The following is a 13,486-nucleotide window of genomic DNA, read 5'->3' as shown; positions in this document are numbered from 1 at the left end:
ATTTGTGCCCCCACCCACATACACAATGCAATGGAAATACTCTCCTATATATTCTACTGGATTTTTTATTGCTTTACCTTTTATATTTAGATAGACAATTCATCTAAGACTAACTATTTTATATAGCATGAGGTAAGGGTTGATAAAATTTGGATGCCTAAATGATTGATCAAAATGTCAATAAGTTCTTGTATACTTGAAATTTGTTAAGAGGATTGATCTTAAGTGTTCTCACCACACATAAAAGGATCACAACCATGTAAAGTAATGGATATGTTAATTAGCTTGATTGTGATAATAATTTCATGATGTATACATGTGTAAAACAGTGCATTGAACCTTAACATAAATTTTTTGTCAGTTATACCTCAATAAAACTGGCATGGGGGAAGAAAAGATAACTTGTTAGAATTTGAAATTTAACTTTGCACTCTGTCTTGGTCAGTTTTGGTTGTTATAACAAATTATCAAAGACAGGATAGCTTATAAACAGTGAAATGTATTTATCACAGTTCTGTAGGCTTGAAGTTTCAGATCAAGGTGCTAGCATGATGGGGTTCTGGTGAGAACCTCTCCTTGCTTCAGTCATAAACCTGGCTTCTCCTTGTGTCCTCATGTGTCAGAAAGAGAGTACGTGAGCTCTCTTTTATTAGGGCACTAATCCAATCCATGAGGGCTCCACCCTCATGACTTAAATTACCCTGAAAATCCTCATCTCCAAACCCATCACATTGGAAGTTAGGGTTTCAACATCGAAATTTCTGGGAGACACAAACATTCAGCCCACTGTACATGTGTTTTTTTTCTTAAATATACTATATGGAATTCTCTGTATATATTTTCTTCTTATTTATTACCATTTCATTTAATACATATTTCACCATCTTTTGAAGTGGATTCCTACCATAAGTAGAACAAGGCTTCATGCAAAATAGAGAAATTTAAATAATGTTTTCAATTAACAGAAAAAAATGTAGAAATGTTCACTTGATTTCAGTATTGGAAAGTCCCTAAAAATAAAGAAAAATATCATAAAATCTAAATTAAACACATACTATAAAAAAGCAATTAAAAACATGGTCATAGAGATAATATAAAAATTTTAAAGGTAATAACCCTTTAAAAAACATAAATATATGTCATATATTTGAGAAAAATATTGATAATTTACCATATTATAGGGATACCATTTTATCTAGAAATATTTGATATGCATTAGTATAATAAAATAATCCTAATAAATACCAGCATAGACATCACAACAGCAACAGTATATTGAATAACAGTTCTTAAGCATTTACTATAATACAGTCACTAGGTTAGGGGTGACTCTTCCAACTTACAGCTAAAGTAAAGTGCCTAGCATTGAGAAAATTCATTTATAAACTAGAATGATCCAATTAAATAAATGTGCAAAGCTATATCTGCATATATTTATACATTTATAAATACATAAAACATTATATTATTTTCTATGTGGATCAAAATATACATATATAGATAGATGTAGATATGAATACAGATAAAGGTAAGGTACACACGTGTGTATAGAAAGAAAGGAAGAAGTGAAGAAAAGAAAAACAAAGAAGGGAGAAAGAAAATTAAAGGAAAGAAGAAAGAAACAATTGTATATAAACACATTTAGAGTTATCTGTAAGGTACTGCAGCTATAATACAATATTTTAATTGGAATTAAATTCAGTGTTTTGTTGTGGTTACCTTTTTTATTTGTGTATGTCAATGTATTTTTCACACTTATAAATAATATTTTAAGCCAGAAAATAATATTTTTGAAAATATATGATGCATTCTATAACATAAGGAGGTGTTCATGGAGCATTAAGAATAAAATGATTTTAATCTCCAAATTATTATACATGGTAAGATAGAAATATCCATGATATGTTTAGACATGTTATTCTGGTGTGTAAAATTCTAATATTAATAAGAGCTGTATATATTTTGGTTTCTACTCTGCATGGTTCCTACAACAGGTCTGTTTTAGACAGGAGTACATTGAGGATCATAGAGGTTTATATAATACAATTCAAAACTGGCAGACACTCTACCGTAGGCCATTGTGCTCCTAACTATATCTTTGTATTTGGGAAGGGAAGAAGGTGAAAAATTTAAGAAAGTCTTAACAGAGGAACTGACTGAGTCAATATTTTATGAACAACAATTTATAATGTTCACTCGGTTTATTAGCCAGAAAATGGCACTTAAAACTGATTTTATCTTTTATCTACTCTGGTACCAGATTGTTAAACATCCAAACTCTCCTTAAAGACAGTCTAACTGAACAGCTGTAAATTCCATAGAATTTAGAGGTGAATAATGTAGATAGAGATTCACTTAGTCTTAATCTTGTTATTCTCATAATCACTCTTCTATTTATGGCTAAGGTCAAAATCAGGGAGAAAGAAACATATATGTTCATAAGACTCAGTCTGAAATCTCTCTAATACATGGAGATAAAGACAATGTATGAGTCTACACTTCACTTTCTTTCCGTAAAATAAGTCCCCTAGTGTGGATAAACATGACAATGAATAAGACATTCTTTTAGTTCATAGGGAGGAGTGTTGGCAAAGGAACTGAAAGGAAGAAAGACAAATCTATATGCAGAACAATTATGTTTTTCAAGGAAAATAAATCACTTTCCTTCCAATATGAAGGAATCCAGTGTAATTAATCTGCCACCAAGAGGCTGACTGTTCTCTTAGGCGTGATGACTGGTTCAGGGATCAGTCTCTGCTACAGCTGGACAGATCAGATATTGCTGACACCATGCATTACCTGTACCTCTGCCCTCAGAGCCACCTTATACACATGGTCTTTAGGCAAAAACAGGAATGGCTGGGAAAAGAAGCTACCTTATACCCACAGAATAGGTCATTTTGAATTCCTAATGATGGAGAACATTCACTGAAATGAATGCCATATTGAGATTCCCACAGGACAAAAGGACACTTTTACCCTCACTCATTTTGAGAGGTTCATCCACAAATTTTATTCCTAGACTTCCAAGGTGTTACCAATTTTCTTATCGTGTCCTTTCTGGATTACTTATTATTCAGCCAAGTGTCTAGTGACGGCCAGAAGTAACTACTGCTTTCTCTCCCTAAGGCAAAGTGAATAATCAAATGCACCACTCATAACTACACCCCGTGAGGTTATTTCCCTACCTCATTGTCCATCAGAGAGGTGCTCATATGGAGCTGTAATGATGCCACCTTCCCATTCTGGATGATATTTGAATGCGTGTGGGATCACTGGTAAACCAACCATGTTTTTATTCTATTTCTTTAATGCACTGACAGTAGAGAACTCGACAAGGTCATGAGTCAGGGTGAAAGGAGAGGTGTCAATATAGCAGCAAAGTCATGGGAGTCTAAGTCACTTGTTCTTTCTACTTTTGCCTTCAGAACTTGCTCAAACTCTATGTCATACATGCCAATTTCCTTTAAGGATGGAATTTTTCTATGATCACCCAAATTGATAGCTCAGTCAGTCAAATAATATCCAAATAATAATGCAGAGCTCAGGTCTCATGGTTTTCTGTGGTAATGCCTCAGATGTATACAGCAATATAGGAAATGTCTTCAATTTTGCTTTTTCCTCCAAAATATGAACAGTTAACTGCAGAAGTAGTCATTTCCAAAACTGTGATTTTCCTAGTGCAGCCTTCTAGAGCTTTATACTTCCATACTATCTAAATCTGTTGAAGAACCTTTTCCTCCTCTTGGCACCTCTCAAAAACGCAACCTTATGGATAACTGGGGAAAAAAAAACAAATAAATAAAGCTTTTGGAGTATGTCCAAATGTGATATATTCCTCCAGAATTCAAAGAGACCCATTAGGATGTGTACTCTTTTAGTGAAAGGACAGCATTTATACTTCACCTTGGAGTCTCAAGACATTTCAGACCTCATGATCCCTAGAATATCATTCAGGTCATGGATTCCTTAATTTCACATGTTTATTCTATCTACTGGCATACAAGAGTCTTTTCAAAGCATCTACAGTATTTTCTACTTCCTATTCATCAAGTCCAACAGAGTGATATCATTAGTATAGAAGACTACAATGGTATCATGTGTACAAGAGGATAATCAAAACTCTTGTAGACCAGATTATTCCAGAGGGTTCAAGAGTTGGCTGTATCCGTTTGGTTAAATCAAATGTTTGTTTGTGGTCTTTGCTAACAGATATAAAGAAAGAACAATGTCCTAGGATTGCATACAAGTATCAAGCTCTCTTTTGATCTGCTTTGGAAGAAGTTCACACCTAGAACAATATTTACAATTATAACCAATAATGATTTGGTTTACAATGTTCTACTCTCATTTCCTAGAATTTATCAAATATGCTAGTTAAATTATGGTGTGATAATTCTCACCTTGCATTTTCCAAGCATCTGATAAGTTGCAAACTCTATAATTCCTTGAAAAGTGTGATAAAGTTTTTCATTTACTATTTTGATAAGGATCTGGTCTGCTATTTGTCCTTTTTACCATGACAACTTTGAGACTTCTGCCATAATGCTGTAATGCTGAAAATGTTTGTTTTAACCATAGATACAAGAATTGAGGAAATGAACAATCTTGATTTCAATGATTCACTGGGACAACTACTACTTGGGCAAAAAGACTGTTCATCACCTGATTTATATAAGCTTTTATTCTGACTGCTGGAGTGCAGTTTTGTTGGTCTAGCTAACTGTAAACAGTAAAAGTAGATAGAGGGGAAAAGTTTTACATATATATGTATGTATATATATATATATATATATATATATATATATATATATATATATATATGGCAGAGAGACCTACATCTGGGTATTTTCTTCTCCTTTTGCTGCAAGATCTCAACTTGTGAATGAATCTGCCCCTGTGCTAAGAGAGCTGTTTTGGGAAGTTGTGCCTTGGAGTTTTCCAGACCTTCTAACACCCTTCTGATCTCTCAGGAAAGCGGGTGAGACTGACCAGGATGACTCCTAGTGTAATTATTAATAAAACCCCCTTTGCTGTTCAAGCTGAGGGGGGGAGGGTTGGAGGTGTGATGAGGGAAGGAGAAATCTGGAGCTTAAATGACTTACAAGGGAGGAATGTCATCATAAACTATAACTAATAAAAATATATTTAGGAACCCTCAAAACAAGTACCCAGAGATTATAAAAACCTTTAAAGCCGTTAAGGCCCTGAAATCCTGTTTGGGGGAAGCAAGGAGTTGAGTTTTCTTTCTCTGTCATAAAAAATAATACAGAAACATGTCCTCACAGGGAAAACAGCTTAAAAATTGTCACCCATGACTCTGCCACCAATAACCTTGCCATAGACTGAATGTGTTGGCCATCACTTCTTTCCATGTAATAGCATACTGTGTCCCTGAATGTTTACCAAAACTTATGTTACTTAAATTCACTAACTTCATGAATGCTTGTAATTAATTTCAACCTCTATTTTATTAATGATACATGTAAGAGTCTGGGGAAAAGATGTGTGGGGTATGTATTGATTATTATGTTTAGCCAGTTTCAGCATCCATTTTAAAGTCCAGGAATTTCCAGACTCACTTTGGGTGTTCCCTGTCTCCTGGTGATACATGGACTCCCAAAATATGTGAAATACAAAATTATTAGCTATCTAATTTAGCTATTATCAAGTCTATACCCAGTATTTCATTGTGCATGTATCTTTATCCAAGATTACTTTATATACAGATTAAGAGTCAAGCCATCTCAAGCACACATTTTTGAGGGGGTTTGCTTATGCTTTATAGCTATCTACAGAGCACATTTCAAATCCTGAGTATAACCTCCCTATTTTATTTTCTCAAATCTTCATTGAAAAGTCTCTACTCCTCCTCTTCACATTTTTGTCTACATTTTAATTTATCCCATTCTCATTTTTTTCTATGTATTCTCAATAGTGCCATGAGAATTGTAGCTCTTGCACACTAGTATGCCATTTCTATGGAATATGATAAAATAAACAGAAATATATATATATGAAAAAATCTGTAAGAAGGGAACTCCCTGTTTGCCAAGAACTATTGTGTAACATTTTTGAGTGGAATTATTTTTTTAATTAATTAGGATAAAATTTTAAGTGTCTAATTACACAATGCAAATATAGAACGCAAACAAGCCTGAGTGATGAAGTAATTGAACTTGTGAGTATACTATTCATCTGGGGAATTTTCAAGACTGGATTTAGATGGAATAAATATCTAAATTCAGGTTAGGTTGAGTTATAACTTGAGGATGGTTTTGATTTTTTTCAAAGTCATTTATCCTAGTATAAGAATTAGCAACTACATCAGGAAAAAAGGAAAACAGTGCACTAACCTCTTAAGATTGTTGGGAGTAGCCCTAGACAGATGCCACATACTCTGTGAAAGTATTATCAGGTTTGGTTACAATGGGCCACAGAGAATTCCAGCTGGCTAGATTTTTTTAATTGATGTGATCCTCAGTTAAATTTTTCTAGCTCTAATTTGGTTGAGGATTATTAATAAAATGGAATAATGCTCTTTGAGACTAGACTTTATAATGGTGAATCTTGCCATCAATGTCAATGCAAGTAGATTATATTTTTAAATCCTGTAGCAAGATAATAACCTTCTGTTTTCATAGACCAAACCATCACTTCATCTAAAAAGTTGCCTCAAATATTTTTTAGGAAAAACTAAGTCCAAACACTTACCAAATACCACAAAGCATGTTTATTTCTCTTTAGATTTAGTATCAGAAGGATAACAGCATTACAGCATATCAGATATGCCATGAAAACACTGATTTTCAGTGATACATTCTACATTCTAATTTATATTTCATTACCTTTTCTGCAACAAAGTAATCCTAGTGTATGCAAAACTGCGTTAGGGTGATTCCTCAAAGGGAATAAAGGTATTTTAACATTTTCTTGTCCCTGAGGTATCTAGTTTAAATGTGCTTGCTCTGAAACTACAAAGTAGTATTTTTAACTTTAACATAATTTTCTTCAGGTCAATAAACATAATCAGATTCCTCATTTCTGATTCTCCTACTAAAAAGGCATTTAACTTCAAAATTATGGAGTGCAATCAACTTATTATACTGTATTTAAATTAGAAAATTAAAATATGATTTTTAAGTTTAAAAAGTATTAAGATTTGCAAAGCATTTATTATAGCTTCAATTTATTTTTGTTGTAAATATTGATATGTAAAGTTAAATGTTTTAGTTAGAATTTAAAATTAAAGTGTTTCCTTTATTTTCTATGGTATAAATAGAGTCAATTGCAAAGTATACAATATGAAATTGTCAAAATGATTTTATATTATCTGTTTTTCCCCATAAGTGTACTCCCTCTTTATTTTGTATTATTACTAGAATGATGCAGCATAAAATCAATAACCAATTGTCATGGTGAGGTCATGACATTCAGAGCTTATTTTCCCATTTATTTTTAACTTATTTTAACAAATATCAGACACAAAAACACTGGAAAATATCTATGGATCAAAATAATAATCTAAACTGAAATAGACTTAATATCAACACAAAATATCTGTAACCACCTCATTCCTGATTTTTCTTTATTCTAGCTTTCATTAATATTCAACAAACTACAAACAGCAAACATTTCTAAAACAAACAAAACTATAATTATTTTACTAGTCTAAGTAAAATCTTAAATGATCCTTAGTTACTCTATTGGTAGTAAATCAAACCTTTCATGAAGACACATCCCACCATACAGAATTTAGATCATACTTCCTTTATAAACTCATCTCTCAGCACTAAAATCTTATGTAACCTCTTATGCAACCTCTTCAGGTAGCCCACCTTCTCATGCTACCCATATATTTTTCTATTTGATTATCATAGCAAATTTGCGTTAAGTATTATAATACTCTCCATTACAAAGACAAAACAGTTTTCGTTCAAAATTTGAGTGACATGTCCAAAAGGTCACACTACTAAGAAATTAGAACAACTGGATTCTAATATCTTTTTCTTGCCTTCTTGGTCACTGAAGAAGCAGTTCCTTTATGTTCTAGATATCAACACAAGTCATCTTTGAAGAGTTAACATAACAAGTAATCAGGGAACATTAGGGTTCATAAATCAAAGTTATTTTGATGCTTTCTTTCTGGTGTATAACTCAGGGTTTCTTGAGCTGAGCAACTGCATACGACTCAGTAAATCTAAGTTATTTTAGAGAAGAACTCCATCCCTGCCTTTTCTGGAATTCCATCTCACTGAGCTCAAATGGTAGACATAACCATGGGAAAGGGATCATCATTTGATATATCCAGGTGTAGAAGAGATTTTATAGTATTATATTTCCCTTAAAAAATCATTTATATTTTGTCTTTTCTACAACTCATGTGCCATTAGTTATCTTTCTCTCCCTTCCACCATCCCTCCCTTTCTTCTTCCCTCCCTTTCTTTCTTTCTTTCTTTCTTTCTTTCTTTCTTTCTTTCTTTCTTTCTTCCTTTCCTTCTTTCCTTTCCTCTCTCTTTCATTCTCTCCCTTTTTCTCTACTTTCCTTCCTCTCATCATTTTTCTTTATTTTTCAATTTTTTTATATATATGTATAAGTGAATTTTCATAACAGCTTTAAAAGTTAAATATCCAGCATGCTATTATCTAAAAGCTATTGAACAGGGCTTAACCTAAATTTTCTACAAACTTGGTTGTAAGATTTGGGGTAACTTAACCTCTTCAGGTAGATTTTTAAAAATTTTACATTTTTTAAATGAAGAGGAACTAAGTTAGATATGTTGGTTTGTGGTTAGTTCTAGTTGTAAAGTTATATAATTGTAAATTATTTTTTAAAATAGATTTTATGGGCAATATTTTATCTCTGTCAATATCCCTACAAATTGACATTTAAAAAAAAAACATTTATACCTTTAAGTAATTGAACTATTTGACATTGTTGAAAGACTTTTAAATTAAAGAAATTATTTGTATTCTTGGAGCATGTAGTTAGAATGCAGAGAAATAGCACTCCTGATTATTCTCAGAGTATATTCTGTCATTCTTTTCCTAATATTGGATGTATTTCATTAAAGTTGGGTCAGTAACTAATAACAACCATAATATTTTCTTTCCTGTGACCTCTTGCTGTTTTACTACTACAATTTTTAGTATTTGGTTCGGGTTTTCTGCTTTATCTTGCTTTAAGGGTGTAGATTATTTCTTAGCAGAAAATTCTCTCTTCCTATCCTAATCTATTGTCATGAAGTTATTTCCTAGAATATCCTTCCATAGGAAAAGTTGTGCTTTGCCACGACTAGGTCACAGTGTGCTTTCTTTCTGATCTTCCTTCTCTCTGACTTCCTGTCTTCTCCTTTCTCCCTTGAGGCAATATCTATAAGGCATGAGCTGCTGTAACCAAGTTCAATTCACGGGGAAACATATAGGAAGTCCATCTTAATTTTTGGTCCAAAGAACATTTTCTAGTCAGCTGTACTGGCAATAAAGATATTATTTTGTTCAATATCATACTTATGCACTCTACTTCTCAAATGAAAAATCTAGAAGGAAGACACTATGATACAATCATTTCATCAGGTCACAACAAATCTCAACACAAGACCCAATGCTTTTGTGACTCAAGAGCTTTTTCAAAGGATTTACTGTTTAAGCAGCTAAATTCCTTAAAAGACTACAAGTTCCCTGAATAATACATTATTTACTAAAATGTATTTCTAAGCTCAGCATGATTCTTTCAGTATCTTGTTCATTGTAAATAATAAAAGCATATCAGTGAAATAATTAAGAGAAATAACTAAAAGCCTCTTGATATAACTACCATGTATTCTGTAATTTGCCTGGCCAAAGAAAGCTAACACATGGTGTTTCTGTCTCTGAAGAGACCTCAAATATTGTTATTATTATATATATTATTTAACTGGCATTTTCAGGTTAATATGACATTTGGTTTTAGTTAAGAACACACATTATGTTGTAATCATCTTTCCATTACCCTACCACATAGATAGAGCATAAAACACAATAGGGACTTAATAAATAATTGCTGAAATACAGATACGTCTAGTTAAAACAGGACTGCACAAAGTAAACTCTGTATTGGATACACATTAATTTTCTTCTGTAGTTCATTAAAAAACCATGGGTAGAATAGAGACCCCACTTAACGTTTAAGAATTCTGGCTAGAAGCAAACTTTATCTATGTCAGTCAACAAAAGTCCACAAAGGGAACAAAGTTATTCGATATTTAGATACTTTCTTGTGTTCCAGTTACACAAACAAAGGGCCAGCAGCTGTTTATAAATCTCTTTAGCATTAGATTCTGTTTTAAGAAAATCAAATTTCTAATATAGAGAATGTAGCCCAGCCCTTGGAGATCACTTAATCCAATAGGAACTTGGCAAGAGCAACTGACTTCAAGATTTAGGCCTCAACATGTGCTCATTCATCCTGGAAAATGTTATAAGAATATGGGTTATGATATATACACTAAACAGGAATTTGTCTGGTGAACAATTAGAACAGACTACTTGTTAGAATCTTGATATGACTTCCCTTCTGTTACATGAAATTGGAGGACCACATCCTTTGGATACTGTTAGATGGTAGGTTTCTATTTTTATATTTTTCTGAAATATTATCAGATGTCATTTACTTCTATCTAAAAGAATCATCACGACTTGTTATCATCAAGGGCTCTGTGGAACACTTACATCAGCACCCCACACACATCTTTGTACAGATCATCATTCATAATTACCCAAGCTCTGTATAACATGTATGTTTGCAGTTTTGATATTTTCTTGGTCAATGACATTTCCATCATTTAACAGGCAGCCATGACTTTACTCAAATCACAAGTGCCAATCACATCAAGTCCACCAGATTGTAAGCAAAATTACATGAACATATGGAAATTGATCTCTGAATAGTTTCCCAGCCCAGCACTCATAGATTTAGTATTTATTCTTGTTTTGTAGACTACCTTAAGGGGAACAATGGTAACAAATCTAAAAAACAGTTTCATGTTTTGAAATTATAGTGCTTTCAGTAATCTTAAAAACTCAATAGATTTATTCCATACATATTTACTTTTTTCAAGAAAATATTTACAAGAAGCCTATGCAAGAAAAAAATATAAAAGGAAAACTGTTTATGATAAACTGAAGTCATTTATTTACTTGTCTTTTTGTTATGTGGAGAAAAGAGAAGAAAGTGTTAAGACAACAAAATGAATAATGAAACATATTTCTATGACTACAAGAACAGACATATTGAACAGGTCCTGTTACTAAGATATTTGACAAAGTAATAGGCAAAGAAGGAAAATTCACATCTTAGGTATAAAAAGTTTGTGTAAACTGTATAGACAGCATAGTGCATATTCTGAATACTTATGACTCCATTTTGAATAAAGTAATATTCTAAGTACTGGTAGCTACATGTAAAGACTTTTTTGTTTCATTTCATTTTTATACAATGTATAAAAAGTGTTTAAAGTGAATATTACAGAAAAAAATCCTCCTCACAGAACTCATGTTATAGTGATAATTGTATGATTACTAAGAGTGCTGTTATTATTACAACACATTTCCTTAGGATGAAAAGGAATTAAATACATTTTACCTTTATCACGATTAATGTAATAAGTTAAAATAATTCACAAACTTGGACATATTTTCTTTTTGAGATAATCAGAAATGTAAGGACAGGATTATGAAGTGGGAAAAAAGCAATGTGTTTGGGATGAAAAGATCAGAGATGAGTCTTGGATCTCTTCTTTCATCTGGATCCTCTACCTTATCTATGAAGTGAATGAATTAGTCCAAAAGGACTATTTCTTTTCAAACAGTGAGTGAATATGCTCCAGACACCAAGCTGAGCCTTCTGTCTTAGAAGTTGCACAGCTTCCTTGGAGACCATCCAGACAAGCCAAAGCCTTGTTTCTCTAACTCCAGAGAAGGACTTGATTAGCCCACACTACTCATCCTTGTATTATCATCCTCTGGACTCAATTTTGGACTAGAGCAGAATGTGGTTAGTCATTGTCTCAGAAAACCTTTTTTAGTACTAGAAATGTGAAAGATCCCATAGTCTTTCTAATTTGTTGGGCTAAGCCCCCCTTTCCATGATTATTCTTACCAGAAAGCCCATCATACTGTGCAATAATTATCCATTTACTCTTTTGTCTTTCTTTACTAGCTTGCAAATGTCATGAAAATATCATGAACAAGACAAAGAATATCTTTTTTTCCATAGGATCTCCAGTGCCCCATACAAGGAATGGTGTTTAAAGTCTCTGTAATGGAGTATTGGGTAGAACAGGGCTCAAACTGTAAGGAAATAATACAGGTTAAATCAGTCTAATGAATAATGAATCAATATTTGGTTTTGGTTCTTCATTGTTCTACTAAGTATATTGTACACTTTAAATTTTATTTTTCTTAGTATTGCCTCTACTGAAATTTTCACAAACTCATACAAAATATAAATTTCCTTAAAATCATTTATTTTTATCATTAAAATAACCTCTCAACAATGTCTTGAGATGTTCAATACCATGAGAGTTGCTCAACCAAGAGCAAAGAATCAAATAACCTCTCTTCTATTAGAATGCAACACGGCCAATCAACTGGTTTCCTATGTCAGGTCTTCTTTAGGAAAAAAAAATGATGAATATTAGCTTATTTTAAATATAATTTCAGGGCAAAGTTTTGCTACACATTATTCTATTCAAGTTGAACAAAGAAGAAATTTTAAATAGAAGCAACTCAGATTTTAAACAATGCACATTCATTATATACAAATTAGAAATATATTTATAAATATATTTCTATTGATTGAACAGTTATATACTTTTTGCCGAGTTCTCTTCACAATTTTTTTTCATTGGCAAATAAAAATATATTGCATGTGATAATATTTAAGAACTTTAATAAAATGTCCTTTAATTAGACAATAATTGTTGTTATTAAATTGGCATGCTCTTCCTATACTGTGATTTGATAGCCTGAGTAATTTATACAGACCTCTCTTACCTAGCTTATTAATTTTTACATAAACTGCATAGGGTTTAGATGATTTTATTCTAAATTATATAATCTCTATGCACCTGGGCCAAACAAATCCCAGTGTCTCCAGGGTTATTAGACAGTTAGAAAAACACTTGTGTCTGTAACACCTGGTGACAGTAAAACATAAGTGTAGATTGGACTCCTACATATTAGTGAAGTCTTGAGCATCTCGAGGATTTTGGCAACAATAAAAGTAACTACAAAGTAAAACAAAGAAATCAATTTGTACAAATAGCTAATTTTGCTTCAACAGAGCTACTGAAGATGTACATGCAAAAATAAATACAACTTTGACTTACCTCTTTCTGGTCTCCCTGTCATCCTTCTCAGTTTTGCTTAAGTGAGTCAAAGCAGGGTGAGCAAATTGCCATAATCAAATGTAGGAAATATATATCTTCTTTTTAAATGTTAAGAT

Source organism: Mesoplodon mirus (assembly GCF_964341445.2).
Source record: "Mesoplodon mirus genome assembly, chromosome: 5".
NCBI lineage: Eukaryota > Metazoa > Chordata > Mammalia > Artiodactyla > Ziphiidae > Mesoplodon > Mesoplodon mirus.
The sequence above is the reverse complement of the archived record's forward strand: the minus strand, read 5'-3'. Positions refer to the sequence as shown.